General features: G+C 40.0%; 1 long non-coding RNA gene across 1 annotated transcript; it reads left to right on the top strand.

Moving 5' to 3' along the window:
• The first annotated feature begins 1,965 nt into the window (after positions 1 to 1,965).
• Positions 1,966 to 19,354, top strand: LOC119485757. Its single transcript, XR_005206360.1, has 3 exons — positions 1,966 to 1,975; positions 3,097 to 3,106; positions 19,268 to 19,354. It is a non-coding gene; the product is annotated as an uncharacterized LOC119485757 (long non-coding RNA).
• Positions 19,355 to 24,320: the final 4,966 nt, after the last annotated feature.

Genomic DNA, 24,320 nt, shown 5'->3' with positions numbered 1-24,320 from the left:
AGAAGCTTGAACGATTGATCTATTATTATTATAATTGTGGCTGATTATATGTTCTCTTGATCGACTCGTTTTTATCAGAAAATAGTTGCATATGAACATATATGAGCATATGAAAATGCTGTTGTTTAAAAGTTGTGTTTGGATATGTTTAAATTTGACCTCCAGTAACATAATGTTTGTCCTCATCCATGGTAGTTTTTCCATTGTGTCTTAGGCAGGCTGTTGAGTTGATAAAGACTCGAAGCTCTGTCCGATGGGACACTGGAGGGCAGGATAGGGCAAAGGTGCTTCCCTGCTTGCCCTCTGTCTCTCATTCCTCCCCCTACTTAGATCAATAACAAGCTCCTTAGCCACAGGTGCTCTCCAGGGAGACCGACCTGGAGCCTTCCCTCCTCAGCACTCAGCACATTGTCTGTTGCTAACTCTGGCAGAGCCATGCATTCAAGCCTGACCGATGCTCACAGCCTCCAGCCCTCTGAGGGGATGGAACATACAGTATGCAGGGTACACACAGAGCCTTTTGTCCAAATGGGGACATGCATGCACACTTCACATACAAATCTCTCCCTCTTGCTCTCACACACATACATTAAAAAAAAAAGAGTGCTATGAAATGCTTTCATAAAACATTATGAAAACATCAGGCTAAATCTCTATCACTAGAGAAGATAAAGTAAAAATATTGGAGTCTGGTTCAAAATTGTAGCTATGTTAAGCCTCTTAATAGCAGCATGATGAATGGTGCACAACACTATGTCATGCAGCTAGATGAATGTTGCATATTTGTGTGTGTTTAACCATTTATTTTAGTGAATTCTGCTTGATTTAGGCATTATTATCAAGGATATTTATAATAATTATTTCATACCAAAATGGATTAGAATTTATTGAAGGTGCTAAATGCAAGATTGGGAGCATTTCTATTGCCTCTGCATGACTCATCATGGTGACTGGTGGATCGTAGCTAACGGTGCTAACAGCGCTAACAGTGAAAACAAAGGCAACACTGCTGACAGAGCTAGGGTTGGTGGGTGCTATGCTTCCGCGGTGGCGCTGATGGGGAGACGGCGTTATCAGCTGTAACCACCGTATGAGAGCAGTGCAGAGCGGCGGCCGTGCACTAGCCAGTGAGGTACGCTCACATGCACGAACATGCTCTAGAAGCATGCGTGGCCGGCCCGGCTATGTCAACAAAGCGCGGAGAAACTTGGAGGGAGAGCGACTTAATTTTCTGCTCAGGTAGACATTACTCCTCTATATCTTTATAGCAAATAGTAGTTTGCTGCTATGTTAATGCTCTGGATATCATATAGAGAACCTTTAATATTATTTGTGCTTTTACGAGGTACATCTTATATAGGCCTACTCCGTTTACATACTAGAAATGTATTTTGCAGAAATGTAAGTATATAGTGAGCCTTCTGTCAGATACAGTATTCAAACTGCAAAAATGGTCCATTTAACTATATAAAATCCATACTAGGGGTGTCGTGGTATACCGGTTTTGCAGTAATTGGTGTATTAAAAACATGAAAATAGTAATATCATGTAAATAATCCAGCCACGATATATCATGTTTACCAACAACAATGGCATTTAGCCCTTGGATTAGCTATTTCTCTTTTGTAAATAAAAGCTTGTCGCAGACATGACATCATACACGTGCCACAAACAAACTATAAAGTAGACACACCACAAGCAAGCGCGTCTTGTCTTCGTGATTCTGTCAAAATGACGACGAATGAAAAGGAGATACTTTAGCGCCCTGCGAAAACGTTAACTCTGCAGTGTGGGAATTCTTCGGGTTGCGCAAGAAAAACAATGTCCTTCTTGATACTGCACCGGTGAGCAGGGAATGTGGGGGTACAGTATTAGTCAAAGGACGTAATACTTCACATGCACAGTCACATTGTAAAGCAACATTTCGCCACCGTAGAGCGAGTAAGTTGTAATGTTACCATAGCTAAACATGTCAGTTGAGTTATATCATGGATGTAGAGTTATATGAGTACAACGTTAGCATATCTTGGTTAGTGAATGACTACGTGAGCTGGCTGGCTAACGTAGTCATTCAGAATGACTACGTTAGCTAGCCAGCTAAAGCTGGGTGATGTTGGCTGGCTGGGACCCGTTGGTGGTGGTGGGTGGCTCGGCTAGTTGAAGCCAAGCAATGCTAGCCAACCGAGACCCGCCAGCGATAGTGAACCGGTCGGCTGGCATGGCTTGGCTTTGGCTGGCTGGGTCGTTCGCTATCACTGGCGGGGCCCAGCTGGCCAACACCACCCAGCTCCAACCAGCCGAGCCACCCCTCACCCGGCCAGCTGACGTAGTCACCCAGAGCCATTCTGAATGACTGGGAGTGACCATGTTGGCCGGCCGGCTCATTTGTTTATTCAGTTAAGACACACTCACTGCCATGTAAAATACACTGTTATCCGTTGTTTTGGAAAGAAAACAAACAAACGTTGGACCAAATAAAGTTAAAGATGTATTTTAAGTGACTCCGTCATTTTTTTTTATTGATATCGCAATAATATCGTTATCTTTTGCCATGATAATCGTATTGAGAAAAATTGATATCGTGACAGTCCTAATCCATACACAAATACACTTACACCTTCTAATTAACTAATTTGTTAAACCACTACTCACTAATTGTAGTTGACTAAATTGTTTTAAATATTAAATCAAATAGTAATAGTAAGTAATCTTTATAATATGATCAGTCCTGAACATTTCCAGCTAATTTTTTTCTTCTTTTTTTTTAAGCATAAATTACCCGTGTCCTTTTTAATTCATGTTTCTGTCGAGTTCAATAGTACACGACAACATACTTGACCTTCATCTAACATTATGTTTACTAACCTGACTGGATCTCTCTCCACAGGCTGGCCAAGGACAATACGAGTGCCTGCTGTGCCCCCTTGCTACGGTCTACATACACTTGATAGCCTTTTACAGGATTCATGCCTTTCTCATCTTGCGTACTTGAAAATTCGCATTCCTCAATTCTCTCCTAACACTAGTTCAGTTCCTCCTAGTTCAGATGGTTGATCCATGGCAAAACGGAAAACTGTACCCGGGACATTCTACTAGGCTTGCCGCGGTAGTCTGTGTTACTGGTGTTACACGGTGGTTAGGCATACATCAATTACATTACTTGCCGACCGCCCCCACTGTCGTTTTGCTTTTTTTATAGTAATAAAACCCATTTAGTTCATTTTGGCGTATCATCGGCGTAATCGTTAACACCAGTGTTGTCACAAGTTTATTAACCTGTGGGAAAATGTCCTCATCGTGACATCCCTACTTTCTACTTAAATTACCTGCTACGACACAGCTAACTTTTTTTCGCTTATCACATCTGCACCACCCACCAGCCCAACTTTCACATTATCATCAACAATTTTAAGTTGACTACTGGCACTGTGCGTTTACCACATCATCTACTCTATGCCTGTTTCCCTTGCATTACCATCTATACCACTACCAGCATGCATGTGCTGTGCACAGATAACGCAAGATGATTGTGTTATGCCTTGGCTTTGTTCGCTCATTTTCCATTGGGGTTTTGTTTTTAGGTTAATAGGAAACATACAGTTACGTTGGCATTCTGGTTGAGCAGGGAAAATGCTGTGAGGCCTAACGCCAAGGCCAACTGTAGCTGCAGGTTGTAATCTGTAAATGTTTTATGCTAATGGTACAACGGAAGACAACTGGAAGATCCTAAAAGATTACTAATATTTTTAAAGCCACTGACACACATGCAAGTTTTCCCAGGCAGTGTTTGAGGGTAATGGAAGAGTTACCTGCAAACTAGCCTATATATTCATTCAACAGTGTTAAGGAAACGACTGTAGAAAAGTATGGATTGGAAAAATTTAAATATAAATTTAAATTCCGTATCTCTTCAAATTCATGCTTTCATTCACTCAGTAATATATTGCTGTAGACCAAGCAGTAGAGTTTTCTGCAAGAAATTCAGCATGAGGTTAGGTAATATAGTATGAAGCTGGCAGATTTGACAACCTCTGGCTCTTCAATACAAGAAAGAAATTCATGAGCTACAGAAGATGGGATGGAAATGACCTCTGTGCACAAGTCAGGTAGGGTTGCATTGCACATGAACAGCTTCAAATCACAACTCATGTCCTGTAGAAATACCAAGAGGAGAGATGAAGAAAGAAGCACGAGGAAGGAGAGAGAGGGGTAAATGAAGAGGGCAGGTGGAAGCTGCTGACTTTCATTACCTCCAATAAATTGTAAAATTGGCTGGTATATTTTGTGTGTTTTTCACAATCTCAGGAATTACGAAGCCAAACATTCTCAAAATTGTTCAAATAAAATGAGGCATGCATGTATTCAAAACAAATAAATAGCTTATGCGCAATATAAAAAATGAAAAAGACATGTACTTTTGGAGGTCTTTTGAAACAAACAGTACAATACAACGTATGAGTCTTACATCCCGTGGACTGCCCTTCTTACTGAGCTAGGATGACATTGTATACATAAGATGTCATGCTGATTCAATACCAAGCAAAAACATTCCCCACAATAAGTGCTTTGTTATCTATATCATTTATGCATATTCTAGGTTGTTCTCCCATAGCAATGGCATGTCCTCATAAGGAAATGCACAAGGCAATGGCATAAACACACAAATAAACGATGTTGTTGCAGACGTTTTTTTAGTGTTTTGAATCAGTCCATGAATATGAGGGGGTGCTTAAACAGCCCAAGGTCCACTGCTTAAGCTCAAATCTCTTTATCGCAGGTTGCAGGTTAATGAAATTTCATGAAAAGGTACAATTATATGCATTCTTAGTAGCACTCAAAAGGACATATGCTGACAAATAAGGTTGCTAGAGAGATATCAGTGGGCCAGCTGCCGAAGCATCCTACACGATCCCTTGACCGTGCTCAACACTGGATGGGATGATCCAGGAGGTAATGAAGAGGACCATGTGTCTCTCATTCTCAACATCCTTGACATGAATTCTCAGAGGGGAAGCTTGGGGGATGGCCCTTTCCTGTTTCAACATGACAACTCATGCACAAAGTGAGGTCTTCAATGTTTTCCAAGCTTGATGTGGAAGAATTTGACAGGCCTGCACGAAGCCCCGACCTCATCTCAACTCCATCCAACACCTTTGGGATGAACTAGAACAACGACTGTGAGAAACACCTCATCACCCAACATTAGTGCCTGACCTCACTAAAGCTATTGTGGTTAAATGGGAGCAAATTCCTGCAGCCAGGTTGCAAATCTTATTGAAAGACTATACCGAAAAGTGGAGGCTGTTAAAACACATTATACCCATGAACAAACATGAACAAGATAGGGCGGTGCAATTAATCGGATTTCGATTACAATCAGGATTTTGGCTTCCAACGGTTATGAAAAAAAGATAAATCAAGATAAAACGTTTTTTATGCCGCTTTCCATGTCGCAATGACGCTCTCATTTTGTCTTGTGTCATAAATCCAGCGCACGCCTCTCCTATACAGCAGTGTGTTTCGCTCCTCCCTTAAAAGCCTAAACTTAGGCAGGATGTGGCATGTTTAGGCCAGCTGGAGCCTGCGAGCCAAGATGACGGAAAGAGAGCCTTTGGTCAACAAGAGAGGTAAAAATCCATTCAGTTGTTTAGAAATACTTAGGTTTCAAGGAATCTGATGAGGAACAACAAATACTGTGGAAAATTTGTTACATGGCGGTGTCTGCACCACAAAGCAGTATGACAATTTTGTGTTGAAATTAGGGCTGTCAAAGTTAACGCAAATTTGTTTTAACGACACTAATTTCTTTAACACATTAACGCAACTTGCAATTGTTAGGTTTAGCTAGCAAAAGACATGTGCCTAATTAGCACTGTTAGCAACCAGGGAATCAAGAAACTGGTAAACACTTTGGGTAAGCATTACGTGATGCCGTCGTGTCTCTATTTCAGCCCTGTATAATAAATGCTGTGAGGCAAATGATGTTTCTACTGCCGAATACTTTGCCACCACAACGGATACGTGGTCAAGCCGCACCATGTAGCGATACATCAGTCTTACAGTTCATTCGTTCATCAACGCTGATTTCAATTTGAAGACAAAGTATTTCCAAACTGCTTTTTTTTCCACACCACACAGGCAAAAACATCGCCCAGGGACTGAGGGAAGCAATGGCTGCATAGGACTTAAAGGAGGACAAACTCGTCTGCATCAAAAACAAAGCTGGCGGCCTACGTCAATGGATCGATCAGGCTCCAGTGCTTCAGGCATAGACTCCACTTGGCCCTAGGTGGTAGGATTCCTTCCTCCTGATTGTGTGTAATATGGGATTATTTAATTGTGTGATATGGGATTTTAACGACAATACAATACTCGCTTCAAACAGAATGTCCAACCAGATGGGGATCTAGGCAGACCATGATCGACAGGGTCCTCGAGCAGCAGAAGGCCATTACCCAGGTTCTTTCAAACGACCGAAAGGCCAGACATCTCATCCCCTCGTGGCAGGACATTGATGTACTGGAGGCCATCAATAAGTTGCTCAGCCCTCTGGCTGAATTCACAGATGCACTTTCTGGAGAGAAATATGTGTGTCTTTTTTTTTTTTTTTTAAACCAACCGTCCACCTTTTCAATAACACTTGGCAGTGCAGGAGGACGACCTCAACACAAGAGCTGCTCGACATGGCCTCTGCCCTGGACCCAAAGTTCAAGCTATAATATGCTGGTGCAGTCGGGCCCAGATAATCGCGATAATGATTTTTCCCATAATCGAGCAGCCCTAGAACAATATGTTAAGCAATCACAAATAGGTGTAATGTGTCCACACATTCTTGTCCATATACTGTAATGTACATGGCTCACCATTTCACAAATGTTATCCCAGTTCAGGGTTAACTTGTCAAAATCTAAGATAAGAACATAAGATGGTTTCTGTGATGTGCAGGGGTTAATATATTGGTGCAGATTCAGTTCCCATGTTGGTACTACTGGAAAGCTTGCAGTATCCAGATCCAAGAGGTTTTGCCTTATTGTATTCTGTTTTATTGTAAGTGAAGCAGCTCCAGAGGAAGAACATATATACTGTACCCTTTTCAAGGTTTGAATTGCAGTTTTATCAACCTTTATAATATATATATTTTCTCTCTTTGCGGTCATCTAATACAGGGAAGAGATAGAGTAATGTCTTCCCTCATCCCCGACCTTTCCCTTTTTGATTATCCATTCATGTCAAACATAGTGGTTTCCCAGTACAAATCACTCTGAGATGACATTTCAGGCTTCCTCATCTCCCTACACACAGAAATGTTTCACTTCCACTGTGCTTGGCATCAAGGGCTACTCGACTTTTGAATAGCTGAAGAATAAAGATGGACAGCAACATTAAACTGGAAGCAACCAACTATTAAACACCAAAAGAATAAAAAAGGGTGACTCTTCACACCTTTATTGCAAGAGTTTAGACTGCCATCTCTCACAGATCTATTTTTAGAGGGTGACTGAAACAAGGATAGAGGTTAAGGAAGAGAATTGGGATATCAATATCCTTATCTTTAGGATATCATATCCTATCCTATCCTCAATGCAATGATGTCTCAATGAAAACTAAATCTGAAATGTTGAGGCCTTAAATTTCTTCAAAATAGTTTTTTTTTTGTAAATTAATTATTAAAATAAGACCAACACAAAGCACAGTATATATTTCAGTCATGGTAACATACTGTAGAATGGCACCATGCCCAATCTTTACATACCCAGAAGGCTCTGTAACAGACGAACAACTGTAGATTAACTCATCAGAGGGAAAGTCGAAATCCCCATGGCAGCTAGCACAGCTTTTCTCCTTCGTATGTTGTGGTTTAGTACCAAATATAAAACATTTTAATCGACCATAATGGTGTCATGTAAAGAAATAATTACAGAGTATAGCTAAAATGCTTGCACGCAACATGTTTGAGTACCAGTTTGCCAGAGGAGCACCATTATTTAATTCCGACGTGAGTGAGGGACAGCGGTGCAATTCCAAACTGGATTTAACCAAATCCGGATTTCTAATCTTGTCAGCATATTATGCAGATAATGTAGGGGGTTATGTCCACGCTGGCCGGATATCCCCACTTTGAATCATGATGGCTACTTACAGAGGAACTGCTTTGTGAATCCGCATAGCACATGTCATTCATCTATTCCAGTTTACAGCTGGAACTGAGGGTGAGGCACACTTCACATTCAAATACAAGAGTCAATCAAATCTCTCACTTAGTTCCTGGTCCAATGCAGCACAAGGAGCAGAAACTTCCCTGACTGTGGTTACAGCTAGCTGTGCCAGGCATATGGAGTTGGCCACTCAGTTTTCAGAGATCTCAACTTGCCTCGGGACCGCCATGATCGGATGAGCGCTTTAACATCTCAGTTAGTAGGCAGCACTTGTGTCACACACTCAGAGGCTTCCCCACAAGTTTTTTTGAACAAAAATTGTGTCATGAGTCCACGAGTGCTGTTTTTACGCCTTGTGTGAACAGTGCACACACCTTTTTCTGCGCTCAGCATCTCCTCTCCTGAACCCTCGGTGTGTGCGAGTGTAGACGAACATCAAATTCACGTTTGTGGGCCCTCTCTCCCTAAGTGGCGGCGTTTGGAGGCTGTTGTCTCCACACATCTTTGCACCGCCCAGTTCCCGGCTGCAAGCCCATGTGTAATGCAGCCTGCCTAGGCTGCTGCTTAGTCCTTTTGGCCTGAGCCCCACACGGGTTGCGCTCCGAAATAAGTAACAGCGATGAGGGCTCTGGGTTGGCTCATCTCCATGACATGACTCGGGAAGGACTCAGTCAGACATTTCACTGTTCTCGGCTGAGATGGACGGCATAACGCTGCAACACGTGTATTTCGGTTTAATTAAAAGCATTACATTTTAAGGATTCTGTTATTCTACAGTATTGTTGTTTGTATTGTTATTTGTTTGAATAAGAAGCATTTACCAAAAGGTTTGGTGTATTTGATGCATATTTGTAATCCCGAAGGGGTTAAAAAAAAACAAATATATATATATATATGAATCCTAAAAATGAAAACCGAATATCTACCCAACGAACAAATAACCGAATATTCGGGTCCAGCTCTAGCTACCTCCAGAAAATGTGGCAACTAGAACACATGCATCCCCAAGTTTACGAAAGAATTCAGGAAGATGGTCTACAAGTTGTTCGTAGGTCAGATGAATACTGGACTCTCCCGACCTTGTAATAGAACAAGCCCTCATGCGAAGTATGAAAACGACAGGAGGACTGACACGGGGAAGTTGCACATCTGAAGCACAACGTTTGGTGTGGGTCCTTTCCAACCCTACAACATCTGAAATCATCAATGCCATGCAAGAAATGACAGAGCAGGGTAAATTATCAAACTAGTGAACTTCATAAGGACCTTTCTGCATCAAAACAGGCAAGAGATAACAGCAACACTATCAAAATTCTTGGTTTGTTAGAGCCCATAATGCGGTGAATGTGGACCATTCAAAAGAGGTTGGTAGGAGGGTCTTAAAGGACATGGTAGGGAAAAGGGTGACAGAGTATACGTTCAAGAGGAAAGCATATGCAGTCAACATTAACACTGGGCATGCAAGAGATGTGTTGGGTGAGGATGCTAGCAACAACATCTTAGCCATGCTTGGCTGTGATAAAACATCCAGAGTGATTGGAGTTGGAGAAAAGAGCGTCTCTGCATCTGGTTTGAAAAAGCATTTAATTCAGAGTACAGGCTAGCATTTTTCAAAAACAATCTGCTACCAAGGATGAAATTGCTGCTGCAGGGGAAAGGGCAATGATACTAATCTACAAAGGCGGAGGAATGGATTATCTCAATGACCTCAGGCTGAAATGTTTCTATGCTAAGATGACTGACAGTAAAACGGCTATCCACCCTCGCAACTTGCCACCAACATCTTCCTCTGCCATGTTTCACAGCTCCAGTGTACCATCAGGTTCAAGGATGGATGGGAAACCTGCTACCACCAGAGGAATGGGGTTGGAGGATCTAAGACTCATGCCTCATTACCATCCATTCGGACCAGGACCCTGCTCCTCAATATTTGTTGGAGCTTGTGCAATTGCAAGTCAGGTTGTGGCACTATGCAAATGCCGTCGTCAAGGACTTGATTGCTCCCTAACCTGTTCAGAGTGCAAATGTGGCGCAGAGTATTACTTTTAGAGGCATGTTTCAAGCTTGGTCTCATTTAAGGTTACAATCTGTGTGCTGATATGTATCATGGTTGAAACCTTAAAGGAATATGTGACGTTGCTGCATCCAGTGGGCATGTGGGGTAAGCCCTGCAGCTTAGATATTATAGCATGGGAGTATTTTTTCAAGTTGCAATTCATGTGTGTGTTTGTACTGTGTGTCTGCTTTCTTTGCAAGGAACTATGATGTCACGATAACAGATACTTCGGCAACAAGTCGATGCCATAATTCTGAAAATGTGACAGTACTCGTTTTTCTACAGTACCGTAGGTGCCGGGGGGCTTGAGACTAAGGGCGTCCCGTCATCCTGGGGATGATAGTAAAAGTCTTTGGGACGCAGGAAACTCACAATAGACGCATCCAGGAGTTGCACCATATTTTTCCCTGATAATTGCGAATAACAAATCCGTGTTAAATAGCTAACTTTTACTAGCTCTCGTCCTGCTGATTTCAACACGGGAGGTGCCATTGATTTACACAATGATGCGTTCAGGCTCTAAAATCGATAATAGAGAGGGAATTATGACCTGTTTAACTTCCTAACAAAAAAACAGTATGCAAATGATAATAAAGCAGTGTATGTTGAAGTACATGGGATTTATTGTTTTGTTTTTTACCGTGGTATCAAATTGGTATCAAGAATTGTGGCATTTCACTGTTATTAGTAACGACTACTAAATTTCTGGAATCGTGACATCCCTACAGGGTACTTGCAATCTATTTTTTAAAGAAAGAACAGGGGTATATTATAATTGAAACATACCTGTTTGAAGTCTCAGCTCCTTTAAACCCACTGGTCCTCACTTACAATGCCCCACATCCCCATACTCACTAATGACAACTTTCCATCTTCCATGGTCTGATTCTAACTCCATTATTATATCCTCTACAAAATATTAGGATTTACGGCTCTTCCCATGAATAGATTGTCTGGATCAGTTGCGAAAGTTAAGAGTCTACATTTCAGCAGATTCACCCACTAATTTCATTCATGAAAGGGAGGAGACGGGATTTAGATGGATTTTTGAGCTTTGAGCCTCGTGAGACCTGTGTTATGCAAAAGAGGTTCAGAACAATATGAGAAAGGTGGTATACTGCTGGAATTGATTTTTAATGATTACAGGCTAATGACTTGTGTGCAGAGCTCACTGTGTTAGCAGCTCCAGTTTCCCAAATGAAGCCTCCACCTCTCGCAATGCTGTTTTCTGTTCTCAGACAATGTCAAGCTACTTTTAAGGAGAGATTCTGAAATTAAAGAGGCGAGTGTAGTGCTGTCTACACTCTCTCTCCATCCCTGAAGACTCTCTTCACAGGGAAGATGTAGTATGGTAGTTTAAACGATTCAGAGCGATCAAACCTACTCCTGAGCTCTGGATGTTGCTGTACAGGCAGACCCGTTATGCTCTCCTTCAGCACTTTCACAGCTCAGCATGAATCCACTCTGCTAAAAGGCTTATAATAAACTTCCAACACTTTCAAAGGTGCTCCTCAAAGGCTTCTCCAAGCTGGGTGAGAGGAATAGCCACCTACTAAAAAACTGGCCACTGTGCAAAACCAGAAAGGTATATTGTAGGCCTATTCATTGCTAGCAGACAGTCTTTAAGGCAGTATAATAGGATTTAAGAGTTTAACACATAGAATAGTGGAGCAGAGACCCACAAACCTGTGACTGCAGCTTTGACTAGGTGATGACCATTTTTTTCTCTTTGTGTAGCCGCTCTTTTGTGTGCAGGCTTTTGCCATTTAAGGGTTTATGAATGGATGTATACATTTCTTTAGAAAAATGTCCTCATGCAATCCAGGTAGTTCAGATGTGTAATTTGGGTTGTATGAGGTACTTATCCATAGTCAGTGTCTTACTTACAGTACATGACGGTCAGCACGCCCCCAGTTTGGAGAAACAGATAGGAACACCAGCATCGGAGCAAAGCAATGTACTGCTGTGGACGGGGCCGGCAGCAAAATGTATTTTAGCCACCTAAAAGAAAGATTGACATAAAAAAAAAACACAACAACATCCGTTTAAGTGTACGCTATATTTAGAATATTTTCAGAGCTTTATCTTGCTGTCAGACAGCCCTTTCCGACTACATATATATAAATATATATATCAAACTCCCAGGCCTCTGGTAGAGGACCCGAGCTTGAGGAAGACACAGATACCATCCCACGAGGGTGAGAGGGAGATTTTTTTTTATATATATATACATATATATATATTCTGGAGCACAAGTTTTACTTGGAAAGTTTTGCCAGCCCGTTACTTGTTCTCGCCCCTTTAACGTGGGCATGTATGCTAACTCCCGCACACATTGGGCGAGAGCCATGATACGCCCTAAACAGGTGAAACACATTCACACTCAAATTGACACCTACAGGCAATTTCACTGCATGTTTCTAATCCTCCAAACCTGCATGTCTTTGGACTGTGGGAGGAAACCAGAACACCCGGAGGAAACCCACACATACATGGGAATAACGTGCAGAAACCTCACAGAAGGCTCCAGCCCACACATCACAGAAAATTGATTGCCTTCAAGATCTTATAGAAAGATGAATAAGTGATGCATTGCTGATTATAAACACTTCAATTGCAGGCTTGGATGTTGGTTGATGTCAGCTCACCACCAGCACATGAGAACACCACATTGAAACCATGAATGAATGAATTTAAAAAACTTACAGTACGTCTCTCAGAATGTTACATATCGAGCTGTAACTAACAAAAGACTAGGTTGAAACCTAGTATATGGCTGGTCAATGTGCTAAATTGCGTGAATTAGCGAGCGACAGATTTGGAATGAGCGGCAGTCAATGAGTGGAACTGCTGTAAAAGCCCCACGAGGACATAAAGGAGGACTGTTAGCGCCTATTCATTTTGAAAGAGCAACGAATGAAGAAACTCCAACACTCGACTGACTCACTGACTCACTCAGTAAGTGACAGACTTTCGCGTTATAGGACCGGCCCAGCTTTGTTGCAGTCCAGCCAAATGATTTAAACGATTAAATCAATATCAAAATTGTTGCCGATTAATTTTCTGTCAATCGACTAATCCATTAATTGACTAACTGTTGCAGCACAAGCTACATACAATATCCCAGAAAGGGAATTGTTAAAGACAGAATACTATGGATTACAGCTAGAGCGACCTAATGATTATTTTATAATTGGTTAATCTGATCAGTATTTTCTATATTAATCAATTAATCACATGGTCAATGAATTGTTAAAAAAATGCCCAAGTTGACGTATTTATGTGCATGCTATGTTCCATCAACAGTCGTCATCATATGTGACAAATAAAAGCAACCTTTTTTTGGCATTTTGCTTGAAGCATGATTTCAATAACCTAATCAATTCTCAAAATTGTTTTTAATTACTTTTCTGCTGTTTGACTAATTACTTATTTAGGGCTGCATTTAACAATTATTTTCATTGTTGATTAATCTGTGGATTATTTTCTCGATTAATCAATTAGTTGTTTGGTCTAGAAAATGTCAAAAATGTCAATCAGTGTTTCCCAAAGCCCAAGATGACGTCCTTAAATGTCTTGTTTTGTCCATAACTCTAAAATATTCAGCTCTAATTACCACAAAGAACTCTTTTTACTTTTAGTTGCAAGACTTTTCTTTAACTTATCCACGTCATGCATTACCGCACACAAAGTTGCATGTAAGCATCGTGCTTCCCTTCTACCTGTCATTCCAGCTTATGCATCTATCTGCCAACGTTCACATCAAAGCAACCCTGATGGGCTTCATAACCTATCCTCATAACAACAGGAGATGTTGGCTTATTAAAAAATAATATGACCTGTTTTATGAGGCAGAAAATGTCTGGAGAAACATCTGTGAAACAAGTTGTGTATTAAATATGTAGGAGCTACATTCAAAATTCCTTTTTGCATGGGATGGCAGAGCTATAAAGAGAATCCAGAGTGCGGGCCCCCAAGCTCATTCAAGTCCCGCCATTCTCCCCATCTGACAGTCAAAGCTGAATGATCTTGCACTCTTTGCCTCCCGTTCGCTATTTCCTCAACTCTACGGGGATAAAACAGTCAAAATGTTCCCATCACTGCCAGAAATTAGTGACTCATGATTGTCTCTGATCATTTTAGAAAATCAAGAGGAAAAAACAAAGCGTGAGAGGTATTTTTTGTACTCTGCTCTTCCTAAAGAGTTCATTAATGCCGTTTTTGTTCTGAAGTGGAGACCTCTGGAGACATCCAGAGAAATGAAGGAAGGATAGGGGTGTGTGCTGCAGTGAGGCAGGAAAACTAGCACAGTATCAGTAGATAGATTAAAGAGGCTGGATTTCAAAGGCTTCTTTATAACCTTTTAATGTCATGTTGCTTTATCCTTGTGAATTACATTAAACTGATATTTTCTATTTATCCTCACACAGCGTTTTTTCCAACGTAATGGGATTGTGGAATCTATATGTGCTTTAATCATCATCATTATTCTCACAGTAGATCTGTAGAGGATTATTCTTTGCTGTCTGTGGCAATTTGACAAGACCTAATATCCATCCAGGCAACAGTTCTTTTACTTTAATTGCAGCTACATTATATATATTTAATCGTAATTAATCGCATGATTGTCCATGATTATCGCGATAAATTGAAAATTCATCTTTTGTATTAATCTGTTCAAAATGTACCTTAAAGGCAGATTTGTCAAGTATTTAATACTCTTATCAACTTGGGAGTGGACAAATAAGCTTGCTTTACAGAAAGGTATGTATATATTTATTTTTGGAAATCAACACAAAACAATGACAGATATTGTCCAGAGACCCTCACAGGTACTGCATTTAGCATAAAAAAATATGCTCAAATCATAACATGGCAAACTCAAGCGTTGAAGTGTTAGCTTTGACAGCCCTAATACATACTTTAGCTGCATGGTAGTAAAAAATAAAATAAAATCTATTGCAAGAAAAAGAAAAGGTCACTGGTGACTGAATTTGACACATTTGATATGGTATTGTGATGGTTTGAACGCATCTCTGTATTTCTGGTGACATCAGTTTCCTCCCTGAAGGAAAGCATTGGCTCAGTTTACACAGATATTCAAAGATGACGCCTGCAGTGGTAGCTCAAGAGGAGAACATTCAGCAAAATGTACACAATGCAAATGTAGTCATCAAGTATTGGTCCCTGTTGAGTACAAACAATAACACACAAATGAGAAATGTAACCAAGCAGGTTTTGCAACAATGGCAATTTCTATGATGGAAATCAAAGAGGCCTCACTACCCATATTTAGCCTGCTGCTCTCCCAATATTGAATCACACTGGGGATTCTCGGGTTGATTAGAGAGAACATGTTTGTGTATGTGATGTATATATATTATTTAACTACACTATACACTGCATGTATAGAGAAAGATAGATGCTTGGGCTCCTATACTGTATTGCCTACTTTCCATAAGATATGTGAAAAAAAAGAGATGAAGATAAACAGCAACGAGCAATACACAGAGAAACAAGAGCCACTAACTGCATTTTTTTGCTATTCTCCTGGCATATTATATCTAATTTCATACTGCAAAATGAACTCTTATGTAGGTGGATAGTTGTTAGTGCAAATACTCCCTCAGTGTACTGAAGACTTGGCAACTATGTAACAAATTCAGACCACCATTTGTGTGCTGATACAGATTAAATCATGCACAATAAGTCTCTCTTGAAGGTCTAGTTCCCTTTAGATTTCAAATCGTGGATGGATGCACTGTATATGTATTTGACTGAGTGTATTCATTAAGATCTTAAGGTCTTAAACATAAGATTAACTGGATTGTGTGGGCCTGAGGATTTTAAGCATTGTGATCTCTGGCCTTTGGTCTGCTGCACCATGTCTACTGCCTTTGAGCCTTGAATGAAATGTCTCAGTGACTGCTGGCGTGATGAAAGGCTCCATTTTGAAGTGGTTAGTGCTGGCGTGCCCGACCGGCTGCCTTATATTCCTTCTCCTGTCAGAAACACTTGGCTAGACACGTGTGAAAACCCCACTGCCATCCGGAGCCTGTTATCACATGAAAAGGCTGCTCTCTGACCATAGGATATTTCTGAGCATGTTATTGTCCATCACATTGTGTACAATTTACTTTGAAGCTCAGGGGGACTCAAAGCAAACAGGGACCAAATGCATTGATGGCACTTCGAACAGTGATGAAATCGTGTTTGAAATGGATACAGCAGTGTTGCCCAAGCACACAGACATCTCCCTACAGCTGTGGAGTTAATATGGATGTGGGGAAACTGCAATTTATATGCGTGGCCATGGAAGGGATGCACCTGGGGCTGACTTGATGAAGAAAATGCTTCACTTTAGATGCCATTTTTTTAATTTTAGTCCTCTTTTAGATTTCCATTAAGTCAGTTTAAAACTTAAAAGCCTCATTCCCACCAAGTGCCTGTCGTTGAGATGAAGAGCCATTACTTTCACATCTGGGACCAAGAACAATAGCATCAAAATAAGATTGTATGGGGAGGGCTCGCTCTGTGCAAAACAGATTTTACTTAGCTCTCTGCAGCAGGCTGTTATAACCACAATTGGCAGAGATCAAATGGAAAATGTAGCCTAAACAAATCAGTTGTAACCAGTTTGGACAGAAAGCCATTATGGAAAAACTACCAGATAATAGTTTAGAAATAACTAAGTAAATTCAGTATAAAAACTAAAAATACAGAGTAAAGGTGTCAAAGATTTGCATGCTTTTACTTGTATTTGCTTGTCATTGAATTTGCTTTGTGGATATTAACTCGACATCAAGTATTTAGAGTTTAAAATGGCTACATTTATTTCCCTTACAGGCAAATAAGAAGTGGGGAAAATTTAATATTGCCTGATATTATTTCTTTTATCATCATACAGTATCAGACAAAATGTTCATATTGAACAATTTTTTACTGTCAGTGTTTTTCAATATCATATTCTTCTTCATTTTGGTAAATTAAACTACTTGTACTGTTATTACTAATAATAATAATGCTACTGCCAATATTATAGTGTAAATAGCATCTACTACTCCTAATGTCACTACACGGCTACTACACCCACTGTATAACTACAACTATTAAGCTACTACTATTGAGAGAGAATGAGATTTAAATTGGCAAACATTTAAAATGTAAGAAATTGGTTAATTCCATGTTTTGTTTGTTTGCCTTGTAATATTGAATATACAATGAATTCTTAAGATCTCAATTTAGCATTACTTTTCTGTCTTATCTGGGATTAAAAACTGTTCAAACATATGATTAAAATATAATTCTGCTGTCAGAGAAAAGAATGTTTCCCACTACTTTGAGTTTTGAATATGGAGTTTCAACAGTTTCCTTTATTTGTTACTGAATCCAGTCTTGCTTTCCACAATCAAATAGAATCAAGAAGAATGTCAATGATCATCACTCTTGTTTGCAAAGTCTAGCAGCAATCTCACAGCACTATAAATTACATGTATAAAACCACAAGCTGCTATATTTATCATATATTCATATTAGGGATGATAATTTTGAAGCATTTTCTTAACCGATAACCAACCCTCGTCAACGAATTATTAACCGTTAGATTTGTTCCTCGCATGCAGCGGTGCGCCAGCTGCAGTGTATGAGCACAACAGACAACTGAGTCTACAGTTCACCGTCCGGGAGCGTTAATTTATAAGCCACGCTGCTGGGTGTAGTTTGTGGATATGCAGCCACTTTCCCAGTAAAAGTCTCCACATCACATTTAGTTTAGTTTAGTTTAGTTTAGCAGGTTGTCAGCTGTGTGTCTGCCCGGCGTAACTTTAGCGAGTGTCCAACAAACAGTGTGTGTGTTTGTGCTACGTTAGCAGCTCTAGCATTGCCAGAGGCTTTGTGCTCGCCGCCGCCACACACAGTCTGTCAGCGCGGCGTAACTTTAACGAGTGTCCGACAGACAATGTGTGTGTGGGGTTGTTGGTGGCGTTATAGCTGTGAACGTAGGTGTATAAGACAGTGTGTGTACAGTTTATTTTGTCGGTGAATAAATGCTATGAGGCTACAACTCTTCCGCTGAAGCGAGCTCGAGAGACCAGAGCCAACTTCCTGTATCCTGCAACTCCGGCTCCGCCTTTAAAGGCGGGCTGTTAAAGTGGACCAGCTTTTCTCCTTAACAAGCCGCTCCTCTGAGTTTTGCTCAGCTGATTCATTATTAACATTTCTTTTAACCGTTTAACCGATAGCGTTAATCGGTTAAAATGCTTAATGTCGGTTAAGCTCGGAACTCCGTCTAAACCCACCCCAGCCCCTCGGTGCTCCTTCCAAGGCAGTGCCCCCCACACACATGCACGAGCACCGCCGCATCGTAACTACTTCACAGACAGAGAGCGGAGAGAGGACCGCAACTCAACAACGCTACCTCATGACAAGTAAACGCGGCAGTGCTACTTTTGGCAGAGTTTTCTCTTCCATTCTCCAGTAAACTTGCGGCGGCGACGCGCTTTGAGTTCAGGCTGGTGCACACCAAGGGTAGAGTACGAGCAGAGAGGCAGGGAGGCATCTGATTGGTTCTTTCCAAGCGGATCGCGAGGCAGTGATTGGTAGATGTTTTTACAGGATTACAGCAGCTACAGATGATAGCTCTTTTCCGGTCCTTTTTCAGAGCTCATAAGTAATGGATTGCTGACGGGGTGCAAAGACCATTTCAAGCAATATACCAAATAGTCTATACTGGATAATATAGTCAACCCTGTCTTTAATTATTAACATCCCTAATTCATATCATATGTTCATCTATCTAAATCGGCTCCTTGAGCCATATTATGCTGGGAGACACGTTGCCATGGTAATTGATCTCCAAATCAGTATTCTAATGTTTTTTTTTTGCTTTTTTTATACTGTATATAAGTATGAAATAATAACGTATAAATCCCATAATAGCCCATGAAACAAGGAATAATTCAACAACATTATTCATATTCAGCATTAATTATTATTAGTTATTCTCGCTGTTTGTTATGTGTAGAAGTGTGTGTGTGTGTGTACAGTAGTGCGGCAGCGGCACTATCCCGAAGCTTTGAATACCTTTGAATATTTCTCACCGAAGCTTTGAAGCCCAAAAATTGGTATTCAGGACAGTCCTACATTTCACACAATGTAACATTTACTTTGCCAATGCAGCATCTCTGTGCTTAATCTGTGCAAATATCAAATTAGGACCCTACGTCTGTAGGACATTATTTTAATGACAACATTGGCACATAGACATTGTGCAAACCTTGCTCAAGGAGCACTTGAATGTGTGTTTAAGTGTAATAGTGAAATGTCTTGATAAAATGTACTGTATGGGGTTTGTCAAGATCAATACTTAAACAGTTGCCGCATATCATATTTTCAAGACTTCTCAGTGTTCCCCTAAATTTATGTGCACTGACTTCTCATTTATTCTTGTTTCTTTTCCTTTTTCATTGCTCAAACATGGCATTAAGTAGGCCATATTTCTGTGTTCAGCCTAAATTGAGCATCAACAGTCTCCCCAGGACCATGTACTGAGAATATACCAGTCATAATAGTGATGGATAGAGCTACTTACAAAAAGGTACAGATGCATTTAATGGGCAGCCGAACATTTTAATGGTTATAGGAGCACCTTTTTGCCCTACTCTTAGCGCTGAAAACATCTCACTGTGCTATTAAGTGCAACCGGAATGGAATTATAAAAGGCATAAATAGGATCTGAAGAAAATGAGCACTCTGAATCCTTAACACATAATCAGTGGACAAGCAGTGAAATGCTACGTACACATTTCATGTTCACATATAAACATGTTTCATTATTCCTGAACGAAGACAGACCAGGAGGGACAAAGCTGACATATGGAGTATTACGCCTTTGGACGTGGGGTTAATTTATTCTTCCGACTTTCTTTAACAGGGTTCCTTTTTCAGTGATGATCGAGTGTGAAATGGTTACTATGGCAGCTAATATGAATTACACATGAATACAATTGGACTCGCTGGATCCACAAGAGTCTCAGCTTTACAGTCATTCCCAATTTATGCACTTCTAAGACTATTTAGGGACTCCAGTATGCAGAAATATTCAAATATACCATTTTAAGTTAGATAAAATTACACATTTATATTGCATGTAAAAAACTACTTGGTTTTTGCCAAAAACTGCATGAAATTATGGGTACCCATAGAACTCTTTTTCATTCACATATCTTGAGGTTAGAGGTCAAGGAACCCCTTTAAAAATGGCCATGACAGTCTTTTCCTCAACAGAATTTAGCGTAACTTTGGAGCGTTATTTAGCCTCCTTTGTGACATGCAAGTACTGTATGACAATGATGACAATGATGACGATGACACGAATGGATTTCTTAGGTTTTCTAGTTTCATATAATGCCAGTACCTTCACTCTAGCTTTAAAACTTTTAAAAACTAAAATCGATGTATAGCAAGTGGATATCCAGGTCGAGACTTCCTTTTCCGTGCGGTGCTCATTGCTTACAATCCGATTAGCAACTTGAGATGCGAGAACGGAGTTGGAGTTGAGAGACGGCGTGTACGACCGGATAGTTTGACAATTAGCCAGTTTACGAGCTACTTTTAAAACAATAAAGAGCTAAATCATCGTCAGACGATAGCAGGTGGGTTCCCAGATTGCATTTCAGCCAATGTGTGCCGCCTCTTTTGCTCTCCACACAGACCGTTTACTTGCATTCAACGAAAGACTGCTCAAACGTGTCGACTGGTCAATACTATTCACACTACAAAGAGAAACCAGAATGCTTCTGATGCCAAAATCTTCTTGTTTAGAGACTACTTCCATTAAGGCATCATGTAAATGTAGCTTGACTATCAGTCACATACTGACACTCCTGTCAGGCTCTTGGAAGCGGTCAAATTGATTTCTTTTTGTCTTTATGAGCTCCTCATCTGTGACACCAGCAGTTCTTGGCTGCTTGACAGATGATTCGGTCCCCGGTGTGTTTCTGCACTCGACTTTTACGCATCAGGACTTTATTTCCTCCGTGCACTAATCGGACACATACCTGATCTGTCTTTTTTGTTTTTAAATCCTATCTTTTTTCCTTTAGTATGGATTACAAAATGTGTGTATATAAAAACACAAGAATAAGTATACTGAGTGCACTCCGTCAACACAACTTTATCAACAATTGTGAATCGATTCAGAACCATAGCTCTTAAGTAAGAATCACAGTTCTTATGTGAATATATTTTTCCCCCACCACTACTTCAGACCTTGCATACACAATGTTTTTCTAAAATGAGCAGGTATTATATGGTGGAGGTGGAAAAATAGGGTTAAAAAAAGACTCTAGTAATAAAACATTGTTCATTAAAAAGGAACCCTGTGGAGTTTTTCTCCTGCACAGGCAGAAGGACGTACATGCATGCGAACTTGCTCGCGAGTGACACGAAACCCATTCCTGCCGATGTTTCACATTATTCCATTGATCTTCAGGTGTCGGTAATGTGCCCAGAAACACAGTAATGCACTAACAAAAGCAGGGAAGACTGCAAGCTAGTAAAGATGAATGTAAACAATGCAGGATTTAAAATGCTTGAAAAACATGCTGGCATGGCCATTTTCAAAGGGGTCCCTTGATCTCTGACCTCAAGATATGTGAATGAAATTGGGTTCTATGGGTACCCATAATTCCATGCAGTATGTATATATATATATATATATACTGTATTTGCCCACACCCATGTTAATAAGAGTATTATATATTTGACAAATCTCTCTTTAAGGTACATTTTGAACAGATACAAAATTTGCGATTCATCGTGATTAACTATGGACAATCATGCGATTCAAAATTTTAATCTATTGACAGCCCTAATATTTATACTTCTGCCTTTGTGTGCGCACATAGTTTTAGTCATAAAACTACTAATGACCTCCTAATTAGATCCATACAAGGACGAACACAGAAAAGGCAGACATTAGACTTTACGACTATAAACCATTTTGAGTCTCCCCTTAAAGTGAACTTCAGTGTCTTTGAAATCCAAGTTAAATCCAGAGCACCAAGAAAATAGCAGCACAAACAAATGCTGATGCAAACAGCACACAAAAAAGGGCCATGAATCAATTCAGATGCTTCTTGCTGTGATGATACAATGCCAACCATGGACTCACTACACCCCCCTCGTAGAATTTGTCATGTACCAATGCTACAGTCTGTGTATACGTGTGTGTATTCCTGCACGTGTGTGTTTGGTACCTGCAGTTAGATTTATTGGATTTGGGGATCCCTCCTGCGGTGTGCTCTGTGGTAGGAGTGGGCTTGACTCAGTTTCTCTGTGTGAAGCTGGCAACGCTCTGGACTGACCTTGCAGTGGAGGTGTCACTATGCAGAGTTGTTGTCATTACTCAATTAGACAGAATTAGGCGCTGGCTAACGTGACAGTAGCATGCTGTGAAAACTAACTCAGAATTAAATTCTAGGCCTGGCAAGGTTTATTTTAATGGAACGGCAAAGGAATCAGTCACAACAGGTCTGTTTTTATGTGATGATATATAAAGCCTTAGGATATTACTACACCTGCCTCTCTCTGTAGCAAAAAAAAAGACTTGGAAAAAAAACATCCATGCTGCTAAAATAAGCAGCAAGGTTAATGGAGTGTTGGGTCAGGATAGATCGTGTTAAACCCCTTTCAGTGTAAACCTGCGTTGGCAGTTGATCTCAATGGGTCAACTTGGATCATCCAACCTGGGTTCAGCGCGGGTCAGCCTCTGCTTCACTTTGGCAAACAGGCATTTCTATTAAGGTATTTAATTTAGTGTTATTGATATTTAAACAACATTAACCCAAGCACTCAGCTGGCCTATAAAGGGGAAAAAAACAAGAGATGAAAAGAGCAGCTCATAAGTGGACAACACAAAAAGCATCAGGAAAAAACTGAAACTTCAGTGCGTGTCTTATATGAACGGGTATATGAATGGATAAACATAGGTTGAATGTGCGTTCAAAAGACCTGCATCATAGTAATGTCTGGTTTTCATGAGAGGCCAAGCAGTGAAGTTAGCATGTGTTTACATAAGCTTTCTTTATCCAGGCAACTAAATGTGAAGACATCACTAGAGCATAAATGTCAACCAATAATTAACAAAATATTACTGTACAGAAATGGCATTTTATGTAGTTTAGAAGCAGTGTTGCCATTACATTATATTTACATTATATACATTACATAAGTTGTGCGAAGATCCAGTACTGTATCAGTTAAACTCACTCGCTCGCAAATTTTTCAAATATTTTCAAATATTTTCAAATTGCAGAAGGCGCAATATTTGTTAAAAGGCGAAATGTGTGTCAAAATACCATTTTAAATCAAATATTTTGTTCTAACCTACACATCATATTCTACAGACTTAAGAAAACATCTTTGTTTGGTACAGATCCATGCAAAAATCGCCCCACAATCAATTTAATATGATTTTCAGAATAATGATGTAAAATGTATCAATCCCTCTAATATCGCAAATTATAACACAATTGCGATATCAGTGAAAGTAATCACAATTAGATATTTTTTTCAAAATCGTTCAGCCCTACTGGGTATCACCAAAGTCTTATTTCACCAGGGATAATTCATCATAATTTATTTGTTGATTATATGTTGTATTATTTATCTAAATCTGCAAAGTAACTAACTGCAACTAACTAAAATTAATGTAGTGGAATAAAAAGATCAATATTTGGCTCTGAATTGTAGTAAAGTACTACGACGGAGTATTCCGGCCACATTGGTAAAAAAAACCATCTGATTTCGAGAATGAATAATATTACGAGAAAAAAAGTTGTACTTTAATGAGAATAAAGTTATACTATTTCAAGAAAAAAAAGTCGCAATATTACAAGAATAAAGTCTTAACTTTAAGAGAAAAAAAACGTAATATTATGAGAATAAAGTCATAACTTTACGAGAAAAAGAGTAATTTCCTCGTCCACAAAAGAGGCAATTTCCCCCAGGTCCGTGTGGTTCTCTCTTTGGAAAAAAGGATTTTTTTGGCACAATCTTTTCAAGGTCCTGATACTTATGATAATGTGGTGCTGATGTGCCAAAAGATC

Source organism: Sebastes umbrosus, chromosome 3 (genome assembly GCF_015220745.1).
Source record: "Sebastes umbrosus isolate fSebUmb1 chromosome 3, fSebUmb1.pri, whole genome shotgun sequence".
Lineage (NCBI taxonomy): Eukaryota > Metazoa > Chordata > Actinopteri > Perciformes > Sebastidae > Sebastes > Sebastes umbrosus.
Note: the sequence above shows the minus strand (reverse complement) of the source record. Positions and strands in the feature narration are given on the sequence as shown.